General features: G+C 33.8%; 1 pseudogene; it reads left to right on the forward strand.

Moving 5' to 3' along the window:
• The first annotated feature begins 1,201 nt into the window (after nt 1-1,201).
• LOC141519607 (3-keto-steroid reductase/17-beta-hydroxysteroid dehydrogenase 7 pseudogene) lies at nt 1,202-2,318 on the forward strand (annotated as a pseudogene).
• The last annotated feature ends 11,201 nt before the right edge of the window (nt 2,319-13,519 follow it).

Consider the following 13,519-nt stretch of genomic DNA (forward strand, 5'->3'; position numbering starts at 1 on the left):
AGCTCATATGGGTTGTATTTCTGTTGGAACAGCTAGAGGAAAGGTACTCAGATAGAAGGTGTGGGCATAAATTGATTATGATGTATAGATGCTTATGGCTCTTGAGAATTGTATTTCTATTAAGACAGTTGAAAGGAGTATATTTTGTTAGAGGGTGTGGGTACAAGAAAAGTATAATACAATTAAGACATGAAAATAAGATTTTATTGGAGAAGAAGGAGGACATTAAAGAATAATTATCACCACAGAAGAGGTGATAAAGAGGCACAAAGGAAAGTAGCGAAAGTATAAACACTAAGTAAAGTTTACTCTCAACATATTTAACTCAAAGAGAGAATGATATACAGTTCCCATTGAATTTAGAAGTTTATCCTACCTTACAGAGAAGTAGGAGGGAACAGGGAAAAGGACAGTGTGAAGTAAGTAAATAAAAAGTAAAATAGATGAGGAGGATTAAGGGAAAAAGGAGAAAATACAAATTGGAAGAAGATATGACGGGAGAGGAAAAGTTTTGCAGAACGAAAATCAAGGCAACCAAGATTAGAAGAAATGCAGAAAGCCAGGAAACAATTTTCGTAACTGCTGTTTCTCACAAAGAAATCATTTCTAAAATACAAATTGATAAATTGTCAAAGGATATGAAAAGGCAATTTTCAGATGAAGAAACTACAGCTTTCTATAGTCATATGAAAAAATGCTCTAGATTATTAGTGATCCCAGAACTGCAAATTAAAACAACTCTGAGCTCCTACTTCACATATCAGATTGGTTAAAATCATAAAAAGAAAAATGATCAATATTGGAGATGATATGGGAAAACTGTGAAATGATCCAGACATTCTGGACTATTAGAACTATTCTCAAAGGGCAATAAAACTGTGCATAACTTTTGATGAAACAATACCACTTCCATGTCTATATCCTAAAGAGACCATAAAAGAGGAAAAGCCCCCCTTGTGCAAGAATATTTAAAGCAGCTCTTTTTGGTGGAAAAGTATTGGAAATTGAGAAGATGTCCATCAATTGGGGAGTAGTTGAGCAAGTTATAGTATATGAATGCTATGGAATACTGATACTCTGTAAGAACTCATGAGCAGGGTGCCAGAGTGATCTGAAGCTTTTCCGATGGGGTCATGGGGCAGCTCCATCCTAAGCTCCTTCAGCCCTGGCTGCTGTCAAACACCGTCTAAGATGCGAGGAGATGAAGAAGGTGGTGGTGATCACCGAGGCCAGCAGCGGCATCGGCCTGGCCCTCTGTGGGACGGCTGCTCTCTGAAGATGACAGACTTCATCTATGTTTAGCCTGCAGGAACCCAGGCAAGGCTGAAGCGACCCATGCCTCCCTGCTGTCCACTCACCCCTCAGCTGAGATCTCGCTTGTGCACTTGGATGTCAGCAACCTGCAGTCTGTGTTTCAGGCCTCAAAAGAACTCAAACTCAGGTTTGGGCATCTAGACTACCTCTATGTGAATGTTGGGATTATGCCAAATCCACAGTTCAATTTAAAATCATTTTTTTCTGGCCTCTTCTCAAGAAAAGTAATTCATATGTTCTCCACAGCTGAAGGCCTGTTGATCCAGGAAGACAGTGTCACTGCAGATGGACTGCAGGAGGTGTTTGAAACCAATGTCTTTGGCCACTTTATTCTGATTCGGGAGCTGGAGCCTCTGCTTTGTTGCCCTGACATTCCATCTCAGGTCATCTGGACATCTAGGAAGGAAATCTAATTTTAGCCTAGAAGATATCCAACACGTCAAGGGCAGTGAACCCTATAGCTCTTCTAAATATGCCACTGACCGTCTTAGTCTGGCTTTGAACCGGAATTTTAACCAACAGGGCCTCTACTCTAGCGTAGTGTGCCCAGGGATTGTGTTGACCAATTTGACTTATGGGATTCTGCTGCCTTTCATCTGGACACTATTGACTCCAGTAGTATTTTTGCTGCGTTTTTTTATAAATTCTTTAACAACCACACCTTACAATGGAGCAGAAGCCTTGTTATGGCTTTTCCGACAAAAGCCTGAGTTTCTGAATCCCTTGACCAAATATCACAGTTCTACCACAGGTCTTGGAAACAATTATGTAAAGCCTCAGAAGATGGATCTGGATGAAGAGACTGCTGAAAAATTTTACCAAAACTTGCTGGACCTGGAAAAGCGCTTTGGGGCCATCAGAGCCAAAATCTAGCAAGAGTCAAACATGAATTTCTTAGACCCATCAAATGCTTTCATTCTGAGGGCTACAGCTTCCTTTCAGTTGGGTGATGTGCATTTATAGAACAGCTGAAAGATTTTGTCTGTCTCTCTTTGATCTGTGTGCATGTGTGCTTGTGTGTATGTGTGTGTGTGTGTATGTGTGTGTTTTGTGTGAGATTTTAAGATAAAAGAGGGGGGGCAAAACTCATTTCTTAAACATCCTGATAGAAACAACTCTTGTCATTTCTGTCACTGCATTCAATTATAACCTTGAGATTTGACCTAATGTTGCTCTGTGCCTTATTTTCTCCCTCCATAATGTGGTTAAACTATGTGTGACATCCCATCTTTTAGAAGGGAAAAGGTACTTTGTATTTAAATAAATAGGCAACCATCGTTTGTAGTGTTACTTTATTCCATAGCTGAAAATTGGGACTAAAGCAAACCTGACTGGACAGATGTTCTATTCTTTTTTTTTTTGTGAGGACTAAAGGTACTGGCTCTCCTTGTCTTGCCTGGACTGGTCTCTCAGGAGCCCAGTCCCTATACTGATTGTTATGGAAGATTTAACCTTTTCTGTTTATCCATCAAGTACTTCTCCAGCCCCAAACTTTATAGTGGCAGGGGATGCACAAGCAGGTATGACTCCATCCCTCTCAAGTAAGGAGAGTGCATTACTATGTAAAACCCAAGATCCAAATAGAGTAATGAAGTCTTCCAACTATTAATGTTGTCTTCCTGAGCAAATCACTTCCCTATCATGAATCAGATTCCCCAGCTTTGAAAGAAGAGTGAACTTCTCCTCTTTGGAGGCTATTATGAGGTTCCAGTGTTTATGTATTTAAAATGAAGCTTAACTTTTGTGGTATGAGCTATTCTAGAAACACTGTACTTCCTGGGGATGATCAAATAAAGTTTTCACATGAAGGTCAAAAAAAAAAAAAAGAACTCATAAACAGCTAGACTTTAAAAAAGCCTGGAGAGATTTGCATGAACTGAGGATGAGTGAAGTGAGTAAAACTAAGTGAATGTTGTACATATTAACAGCAAATGTGTAAGATGATCAACTATGATGGACATAGCTCCTCTCAGTAATTCAGTGATCAAGGAGAATCCTGAGAGACTTGTTATGGAAAATGCCATCCACATCCAGAGGGAAAAAACTATTGAGTCTGAATGTAAAGAAAAGTATATTATATTCACTTTAAAAAAATTCTTTTTATGTTGTTCCTTTCTCTCTCATGATCTTATTTTGTCCTTATTTCTAATTCTTTCACAATATTCCTAATATGGAAATATATTACACATGATTATATTTGTATAACCTATATCAGATTGTTCACTACCATGGTGAGGGAGGAGGGAAAGGAGGACGGTAGAAAAAATGTGAAACTCAAACATTTACAAAAAAGGTGAATGTTGATAACTATCTTTTGCATGTAATTGGAAAAAATAAGAAAAAAAAGAAATAAAAATGAGAAAAAGATTATTAAAATAAGACTAAAACAATAGGTTGGCACAAATTTGGGGCAGGCTTTTAATGTCAATTTAAGGGGTTTGAAAGTTGCATTCTAGAAAACAGAGAATCATTTGACCAATGGAGTGACATCCTTGCACACAGATGATTGCTAGTCAGTTTGTATCCACTATTATTTAAATTCAGCTGTTACCCTTAATTGAAGCTCTAGAAGAAAAGTTCAATCTTTAGGGTTAAAAATATCCTAAGAATTGTCTTGGTACAAGGTGAGTCATATGGGAAAACACTTTAATTGTGTATTTTAGACTTATTTGGTCACTTGATTTCTTGAACTCAACACAGATATTGAGAGAGAGAGAGACAGACAGAGACAGACAGACAGAGACAGAGATAGAAATATCTATATCTATATCTATATCTATATCTATATCTATATCTATATCTATATCTATATCTATATCTATATCTATCTATATCTATATCTATATCTATATCTATATCTATATCTATATCTATCTATATCTATATCTATATCTATATCTGTATCTGTATCTATATCTATATCTATATATCTATATCTATATCTATATCTATATCTATATCTATATCTATATCTATATCTATATCTATATCTATATCTATATCTATATCTATCTATATCTATATCTATCTATATCTATATCTATATCTATCTATATCTATATCTATATCTGTATCTGTATCTGTATCTATATCTATATCTATATCTATATCTATATCTATATCTATATCTATATCTATATCTATATCTATATCTAATTAGATATTTGCCACATGTTCTTGTTTTCCTCTTTGAATCCTAACAATTCTTCATTGATTGATATCCCATATTCATGGACCTTATCCTTATATCATACTTCTGATGATGTATACAGCAGCCAGCTTATTGACTAGTGTTATTGTTGACTAGAGATATATGACCCTTTGGTCTTGTATTATATTTTTATTTGATCTCCTTAACACCACTTAGATATCCACTTCAGACTATTTTTTTTTACTGTATACAGTCCACTCCAAACTAGGATCCGATCCACTGCTATCACTCTTTGCTTTATGCTAAAGTCTTGCCCAAAAGCCCTCATGAGTTTTCTCTTTAAATATATTATCAAATGAAAATGGTAAGAGGCAATACAAGATGTACGGAAATTTATTAAAGAAGGAAGAAACTAAAGGTAAGAACATTTAGGAAACTATTAAAATGAGTAATGAGTATTTGGTCTAGCATAGTCACTGTGTGAGTGGGACTAAGAATATGAATGTTCAAAAGATTTTGAAGAGAGAACTGGAACAGACCTCTGAAACCTATCATCATACACATGAGGAAACTTAGGCATGAAGAGGTCAAATAACTAGAATGAACTGACAAAAATATGACATAGTTTTTTATTCCAAAACCAGGGCTCTTCCCACTGTGATGTTTCCCCTCTCTACCCTTAAAAAAATTTCTACCATGGAATGAAGGTTTCACAAAGAAGATTAACATTTAGGTTTGTATGTCCCTAATGAAAATTACAGTAATGGAGAATATTGGGAAAAGACATTTTTTGAGAGATGTCTGGGCTAATTATTCAGAGACAAAGAAGCTTTCATACCATACAGATTTTGGATCATTCTCAGAAAGTGAATTATCATCAGAAATACCCATTTCAAATTTCAAACATTGGAAATTTATTCATTTCTACTGTTGAAAAGAAATAGAAATTTTAAAATAACAAAAAAAGAAATTAAATTGGTTATAGTGTGGTAACCCATATTATCACTTAAGTGGAATGATTATCAATATCAAGTCCCATTGGTCTAAAAATCTATTTAACAAGTATATCAAATCCTAAAATCTCATTCTTTGTCCCCTTCTACCACCTTTTCCACTATTTTGACAATAATTCAATTTAAATTATTCATTTTTCTCATTCTAGTTCAAAGTATTTTTTGATCAAATATAGTCTTCATTAATAAAATTTATTTATTTATTAACATCTCTTGTTGTTACAGTTCTAAAAAACAAGAACAAGATGAAACCTTTGCTCTTTGAAAGGCTATAATTGGAGCAGAATGATGAATAAAATATTGACTATTTCCCATGAGCTCATTTGAGTAGAGTAGACTATGTCTTGTAGTGGAAAGAAAAGTCATTTCAGTTCTATCACTAACTAGCCTGAGGATCTTGTTTAAGTCATGAAATTTCCTAGGCATTGGATTCTCCATGGTAAATAAGATTTTTTAAAGTAAATGATCTTTGTGGTTTGTTTTAGGGCTAAACTACAAAAAGAAAGATAATATAATACAATATAATAATAAAACCAGGTTATTTTGATGACTTTTAAATTTCATTCACAAGAGAAGTCTTACTTGTCCAGTTTCTGTGAAAATGAAGATAATAGTTCTAATGATAGTGAAGGATCAGAGTTTTTCCCCCCTTGTGGACAATAAAGAAAGAAACTTTAATGCCATTCTTATGCAAAAGGAAACCTGAATATTTTATGGAAACATTTAGCTCACACTATATGCATATTTGTGCTTAAAATACATTCAGTTTACTAAATGTTCTATTTTAACAGGATTCTTTAAAAGCATGTCTTAGGAATTTTAGGGATAGATGACTATTTTCCTTAGTTTAAAATGCTTTCTTTCCATTTAATCATTTGGCTTCAACCTATGGAAAATTTAAATGTTTATATTTATAATATAAATTTATTATATTTATAGCTTTGTGGGATTTGTTTTTGAAAAATAAGATTGGAGTTTGATTGAATGAACATTGATTAAATATTTAGAATCCCTTCTCCCAGGATTTATGCTGTTATGCTGTTATCAGTAATGATCAATAATAGTCTTAATTGCTTAATTTTCTAACGGAAAACATTAGCATTTACATGACTTTTAACTAACTCCAATCAGTCTCAATTACTTCTTCTACATTACTCTGAATTCCTTGGAAGAATTTCTGTATCTCTGGAAAATGACCTTCAAATCAGAGATTCCATTTACTCATCCTCATGTCTTGCCAAAAAACCCATCAACATCCTAAGACTTTCCTATGTCCATGACTTTTCTCACACTATTTTATTAATATAAAATATTTTTCCCTTCTACCTTCTCTCTCTTCTTCCTCTGTTCAGTTCCCTAACTATACAAAGAGAATCAATTCAAATGCTGCATCCTCCATGAAATCTTCCTTCATCCTCTTTGTTGAAAATATACCCCACTTTTGAATGAACAAGAGTTGTATAGGACAGTCAATAACATTCATTATTAGAGAAACCTATCAAATGAAATCATGAATCCATTAGAAAATTATAACATGATTATATAGATCTCTAATATGTGTTATGTTGTGCTGGAATGAATTAAAGGAGTAGATGAATGGAATATGGTTGGAAAATGTCATAGACAAATCTTAAATTGCTTTAAAAGCATTTGAAGTGAGAACGGAGAAGTAGAACATAGGAATATCAAAAATTATAGTGAAAAATCCCACATAGTTTTCTTAAATGGTGGGAGAATAATATCAAGAAATCAGGACATAGGGGGCAACTAAGGGTGCAGTGGATAGAGCACTGGCCCTGCAGTCAGGAGGACCTGAGTTCAAATCTGGTCTCAAATACTTAATAATTACCTAGCTGTTTGACCTTGGGCAAGCCTTTTAATCCAATTACCTAGCAAAAACAACAACAACACAAGAAAAAGAAATCAGGACACAGAACTGTTAGAAGGTGAGAATTTAGTAGACTTGTTAAACATCTTCCCCATTTCTTACAAGTAACATCTGGCCACTTTCTTGTTCTATTCAACCAAAATGTGGTAATAGAAATGAATAGACAGTCAAAATATTTTCATGTGTTCATAATTCTTCTTACCCCCTTCTCAGTGGGAGAAGGGTTGTTTGTACATTCTCAATCCCTTACCTTAAGCAATCTCTTCTTCACATTAGTTAACATGTTCCAGGGAGGCACTAAGTGCTGAGAATACAAAGATAAAAAAGAAGCAATTCTTACTTTCAAGGGGTTGAAATAGTTTCAAGAAAACCAATAAGCATGCACATGACTACCTGTAAAATATATTTAAGATATGTGCAAGTTAATTTGCTTGAGGGAGGCTTGAACAACTGAAGGGCTCAGTCAAGAAAGGTGTTCAATAGAAAATAGCTTTGCTTTGTAAGAAATTTGGGTTTCTAAAAGGCAGTGGTAAGGAGGCAACATATTTTAGGGATGAGGTATTGTCAGTGCAAAGGCATGTAAATGGATAACAGTGTCAAATGTGGGGAAAAGCAAGAAGCCCAGTGTGGCTGGACCATAGAGTTTAAGAAGGGGAATAATGTATAATAAAATTGAAAAGTAGGTATGAGATACATTGTAAGGAACTTTAGATTCCAAGTATTTCATCACAGAAGTAATAATTAATCAAGAATGTTTTTGAGTAGAGTGGTGACCTGGCCAAATTTGTGCTTATAAATTTCACTTTGGAAACCATATTTGGAAGACATAAAGGAAAGGAGATGCATTGGAAATAAGAAGATCATTTGGAGGTCTGTTGCAATATTTCAGACAAGAGGCAGTTAAAGGCTAAACTGTGTGGTAGTTGTACCAAGTTGTACCAAGTAAAAATGAAACAAAATGAAGAGATGTTGTGAAGATGTAAAATAATCATGACTTGTCAAATGTATGATTGAATGGGAAGGCTAGAATGACTCCTGGATTGAAAATTTTGGTGACTAGAAGTGGTTGCTACCTCCTTTAGTAATTAAGAGTAAAATAGGGTAATTCAGAAATGTGACTATTTGGGGAAGGGTAACAATAAATTCAATTTTGAGCACACTGCATTTAAAATGCTTGTATCTGATTGTTGATGTATCTGTTAAGATGATGCGTATCTGATTGTTGATGTGGAGTTGGAAATAAGAATAAATTTAGTTGATGAGGTAGTTTTGGGAGTCATCTATGTGGAGATGATATTGAAAGTAATGAGAGTTATTGATGTCACAAATTGAGAGGCTACAGTGAGTTAAGGGAAGAAGAACCAAGACAGAACAGTTTTAGGGTATATGATAATGGGAAATGTGATAATGATCAAACAAGAAACTAAGAAGAATGAATGGAATTGTCCTTGGTGGAAAAAAAAAATCAAAGGCTTCCAGGGGATGAGACAATCACATGCAACTGGAAACTTGTTGAATTTGAAATCAGAGTGTAAATGCTGGTTTTACTTATTTCATAATGTTTGACAATTCACTGAAACTCTCTTGGTCCTTGATTTTTCATCTGTAAAATTAAGAAGTTAGACTAGATAACCTATATGTCTATTCTATGCCTTTATCAATCCATCCATTCATCAATTAAGGGAAAAAAACTTTTTATTAAATGTTTACTAGATACTTTTATTAAGGTTTACTAGGGATAGGACTCCGCTGCAGAAGTACAATTTCAATGGGCAGACCATTGGATTAGCTAAAAGATTATTTTACAGAGAACTCACACAAGGCAAATGCTCACATGGTGGTCAGAAGAAGTGATATAAGGACACTCTCAAAATCTCTCTCTGAAGAATGTTGGAATCCATTGCATGACATGGGAGATATTGCCAAAGGACTACCCTGTATGAGGTTTTTGAATCAAAGAAAGCAGAATTGCAACAGCTCAAAAGAAACATGAGATATGCAAATTTAGACAGACATCTCCACTGCAAATGTTCATATAGACTATTTGTACCTGGACTATGATAGAGTGTTCTGAGGTTATATTGCCATATGTTGTGCATTAATCTTATTAAATGAATGGATCTCTTCTTTTTCTGACCATACATATCCTTGATCATGTTTTATATACCACTTCTTGATCTCATCATGCCTGGAAATATGCCAGCCTTATTTACAAACATCTTTCTATTATTCAATTATTAGCTTTTCAGACAATCTACAATTTTGATTCTTCTGAAACTATACTATTCCACACTCTGAAACTATATAGAATCATTGGGAAATATAACTAGGACTCAATTATTGAGAATAATGAATTCCCTGAAATGACCACAAATTCAAATAAGAAATCATAAATGGTTGAACTCTAAAGAAGCATGCATTGTATTACAGGATCTGATGCAGAGTGAAGGGAGCAGATCCAAGAGAACAACATATATATACATTAATAACAACAATGTGTGATGATCACAATTGAATGTGTTGAGAGAAAAATCATATCCTTAAGGAAAATATAAAATATAGGAGTTGGGAAAATTATGTAATAAATAAGATAACTTTTTAAAAAAAATTGAAGGTAATAGTCTTTGGTCTTTGTTCAGTTCTATCTTTGGTACAGATGGTATTCTACATTGCAGATACCCTAAAATTGCCCCTGATTATTACACTGATGAAATGAGCAAGTCCATTAAGGTTGATCATCAACCCAATGTTGCTGTTATGGTATACAGTGTTGTTCTGTTCTGCTCTTCTCATTCAGCTTCAGCAGTCTTTCCAGGCTCCTATGAATTCAGATTCCTCCTGGTTTCTAATAGAACAATGGTGTTCCATAACAGGTATACCACAATTTGTTGAACTATTCCCCAATTGATGGAAATTCACTCGATTTCCAGTTCTTTGCCACCACAGAGTTGCTATGAATATTTTTGTACAAGTGATGTTTTTACCTGTTTTTATGATCTCTTTAGGAAATAGACCCAGTAGTGGTATTGCTGGATGAAAGGGTATGCACATTTTTATTGCTCTTTGGGCATAATACCAAATTGCTCTCCAGAAAGGTTAGATAAGTACAGCTCCAACATCAATGTTGCATCAGTGTTCCAGTTTTTCCACCTCCCTTCCAAAATTGTTCGTTGTCCTTTCTGGTTATTTTGAGCAATCTGAGAGTTGTGAGGTATTACCTCAGAGATGCTTTAATGTTCATTTCTTTGATCAGTAATGATTTAGAGCAATTTTTCATATGATTATGGATCACTTTCATTTACTCATCTGTAAATTGCCTTCGCATATCGCTTGACCATTTGTCAATTGGGGAATGGCTTGTGTTGGTTTTTTATAAATTTGACTCAGTTCTCTATATATTTTAGAAATAAGTCCTTTGTAAGAAATACTATTGTTTACCAATTCACTATATTTCTTTTGATCTTGGTTACAATGGTTTTTTTCTGCAAAAGCTGTTTAATTTAAAGTAATTTAATTTAACGTAATGTAATTTGTTTATAATGATGTTATCCATGTCTTCCTTGGTCATAAAATGCATCCCTTTCCATAGATCTGACAGGTAATTTATTCCTTGATCTCATAGTTTTCTTTTAATACTGTATTTTATAGCTAAATCCTTTACCCACGTTGATCTTGTGTTGATATAGGGTGCAAGATGTTGGTCTAATCCAAATTTCTGCCATACTTACTTGCAATTTTCCCAGCAGTTTTTATCAAAGAGAGTTTTTTATCCCAGAAGATGGACTCTTTGGGTTTATCAACAGCAGATTACTATAATCATTTCCTGCTATCTCTTTTGAACCTAGTCTATTTGACTGATCTCCCACTCTATTTTTTAGCGAGTACCAGACAGTTTTAATGACTGATGCTTTATAATATGATTTTAGATCTGGTAAGGCTAAGCCACCTTCTTTTGCAATTTTTAAAATAAATCCCAGGATATTTTTGATTTTTGTGTCTCCACATTAATTTACTTACACATTAATCTAGCTTGTTAAAGTAGTTTTTTGGAAGCTTGATCGGTAAGGCACTAAAAAGTAGTTTAATTTAGATAGAATTGTCATTTTTATTATATTAGCTCAGCCTATCCATGAGCAGTTAATATTTGCCCAGGTATTTAAATCTGATTTAATTTAGGTAAGAAATATTTTAATGTTGTTTCCATAGAGTTTCTGAGACTGCCTTGGCAAATAGCGTCCCAAGTATTTTATATTATCTGAAGTTAGTTTAAATGGAATTTCTCTTTCTAGCTCTTGCTACTGAAACTTGCTTATTAATATATAGAAATGCTGATGGTTTATGGGGTTTATTTTACATTCTGTGACTTTGATAAAGTTGCTAATTGTTTCTAGTAGTTTTTAGATGATTTTTTATGATTCTCTAGGTATTCCACCATGTCATCTGCAAAGAGTGAGAGTTTTGTTACTTCCTTCCTAATTTTAATTCCTTCAATTTCTTTTTCTTCTCTTATTGCTGAAGCTAACATTTCTAATACAACATTGAATAATAGTGGTGATAACAAGCATTGTTGTTTCACCCTGGTCTTAAGGGAGATGCCTCTAGCTTATCCCCATTGCACATAATACTTGTTGATGGTTTCAGATAGATACTGTTTATCATTCTAAAGAACAATTCATTTATTCCTATATTTTCCAGTGTTTTTAGTAGGAATGGGTGCTACATTTTGTCAATTTTTTTTCAACATCTGAGATAATCATATCATTTCTGTTAGTTGTGTTATTGATAAAGTTATTTAAAATAGCTTTCCTAATATTGGACCAACATTGTATTCCTGGGATAAATTCTGCTTGGTCATAGTATATTATCCTAGAAATAACTTCTGTAATTGCTTTGCTAAGATTTTATTTCAGATTTTTTGCATCTATATTCATTAGGGAGGTAGGTCTATAATTTTCATTCTCTCTTTTGACTCTTCCTGGATTAGGTAGCAGCACCATATTGGTGTCATAGAAGGATTTAGATAAAGTTCTCTCTTCACCTATTTTTCCAAAAACTTTATATGAAATCAAAACCAATTGCTCCTTAAATGTTTGATAGAATCCATTTATGACTCTATCTAGCCCTAGAGATTTTTTCTTAGAGTATTCAAGGATTGTTGAATTTCTTTTTCTGAGATAGGGTTACTTAAGTATTTCATTTTTTTCTTCATTTAAACTGGGTAACTTATAGTTTTGTAAATATTCATCCATTTCATTTAGATTATCAAATTTATTGGCACAGAGTTGGGCAAAATAATCCCAAATTATTAGTGTAATTTCCTCCTCATTAGTGGTGAGTTCACCTTTTTTCATTTATGATACTAGCAATTTGGGTTTTTTTTAAATCAAATTAACCAGTGGTTTAATCAATATTATTGTTTTTGTCATAAAATGAATGCTTGGTTTTACTTACTAGTTCAATAGTTTTCTTGTTTTCAACTTTATTTATTTCTCCTTTAATTTATAGTATTTCTAATTTGGTATTTAATTGGGAGTTTTAATTTATTCTTTCTCTAATTAATTTTAGTTGCACACTTAGTTCATTGATTCCCTCTTACTCTAATTTATTCATGGAAACATTTGAAGATATAATATATTACCTGGCAATTGCCTTGGCTGTATCCCATAAGTTTTGGTATGTTGTCTTGTTATTGTCATTATCTAGTATGAAATCACATACCTAATCCTCTCTGCTATTTGCTTAAATTTTATGTGAGAGGTCATCCCATTCACATTCAGTTTCTCTCTTTGTTATCTTCTCTCTGCTTATATTTCTCCCTTTTTCCCACTTTATCCATATTCCCAAATATTTTTCTAAAGAATACCACCTCCATGAACATGTTTGCTCCCTTATATCCAAGCCCCTCCCCTTTCTTTCCCCTTTCTCCTTCCTTCTCTTCCTTCTGTCAGTTCCTCTTTTCCTCTTCCCTCCCCTTTCCCCTTTTAATACTTGAAAGGTGAGATGAGTTTCTTAACTTAATTGAGTGTGTGTATGTTAACTTTGAGCCAAATCTGATGAGAGTAAGATTCAAGATGGTTCTTATCTCCTCCCCCCCTTCCCCTCTATTGCAATAGGTCCTTTGGACCTCTTCATATAATGTGAATTACCCCAATC

This window comes from Macrotis lagotis, chromosome 1 (genome assembly GCF_037893015.1).
Source record: "Macrotis lagotis isolate mMagLag1 chromosome 1, bilby.v1.9.chrom.fasta, whole genome shotgun sequence".
Taxonomy (NCBI): Eukaryota; Metazoa; Chordata; class Mammalia; order Peramelemorphia; family Peramelidae; genus Macrotis; species Macrotis lagotis.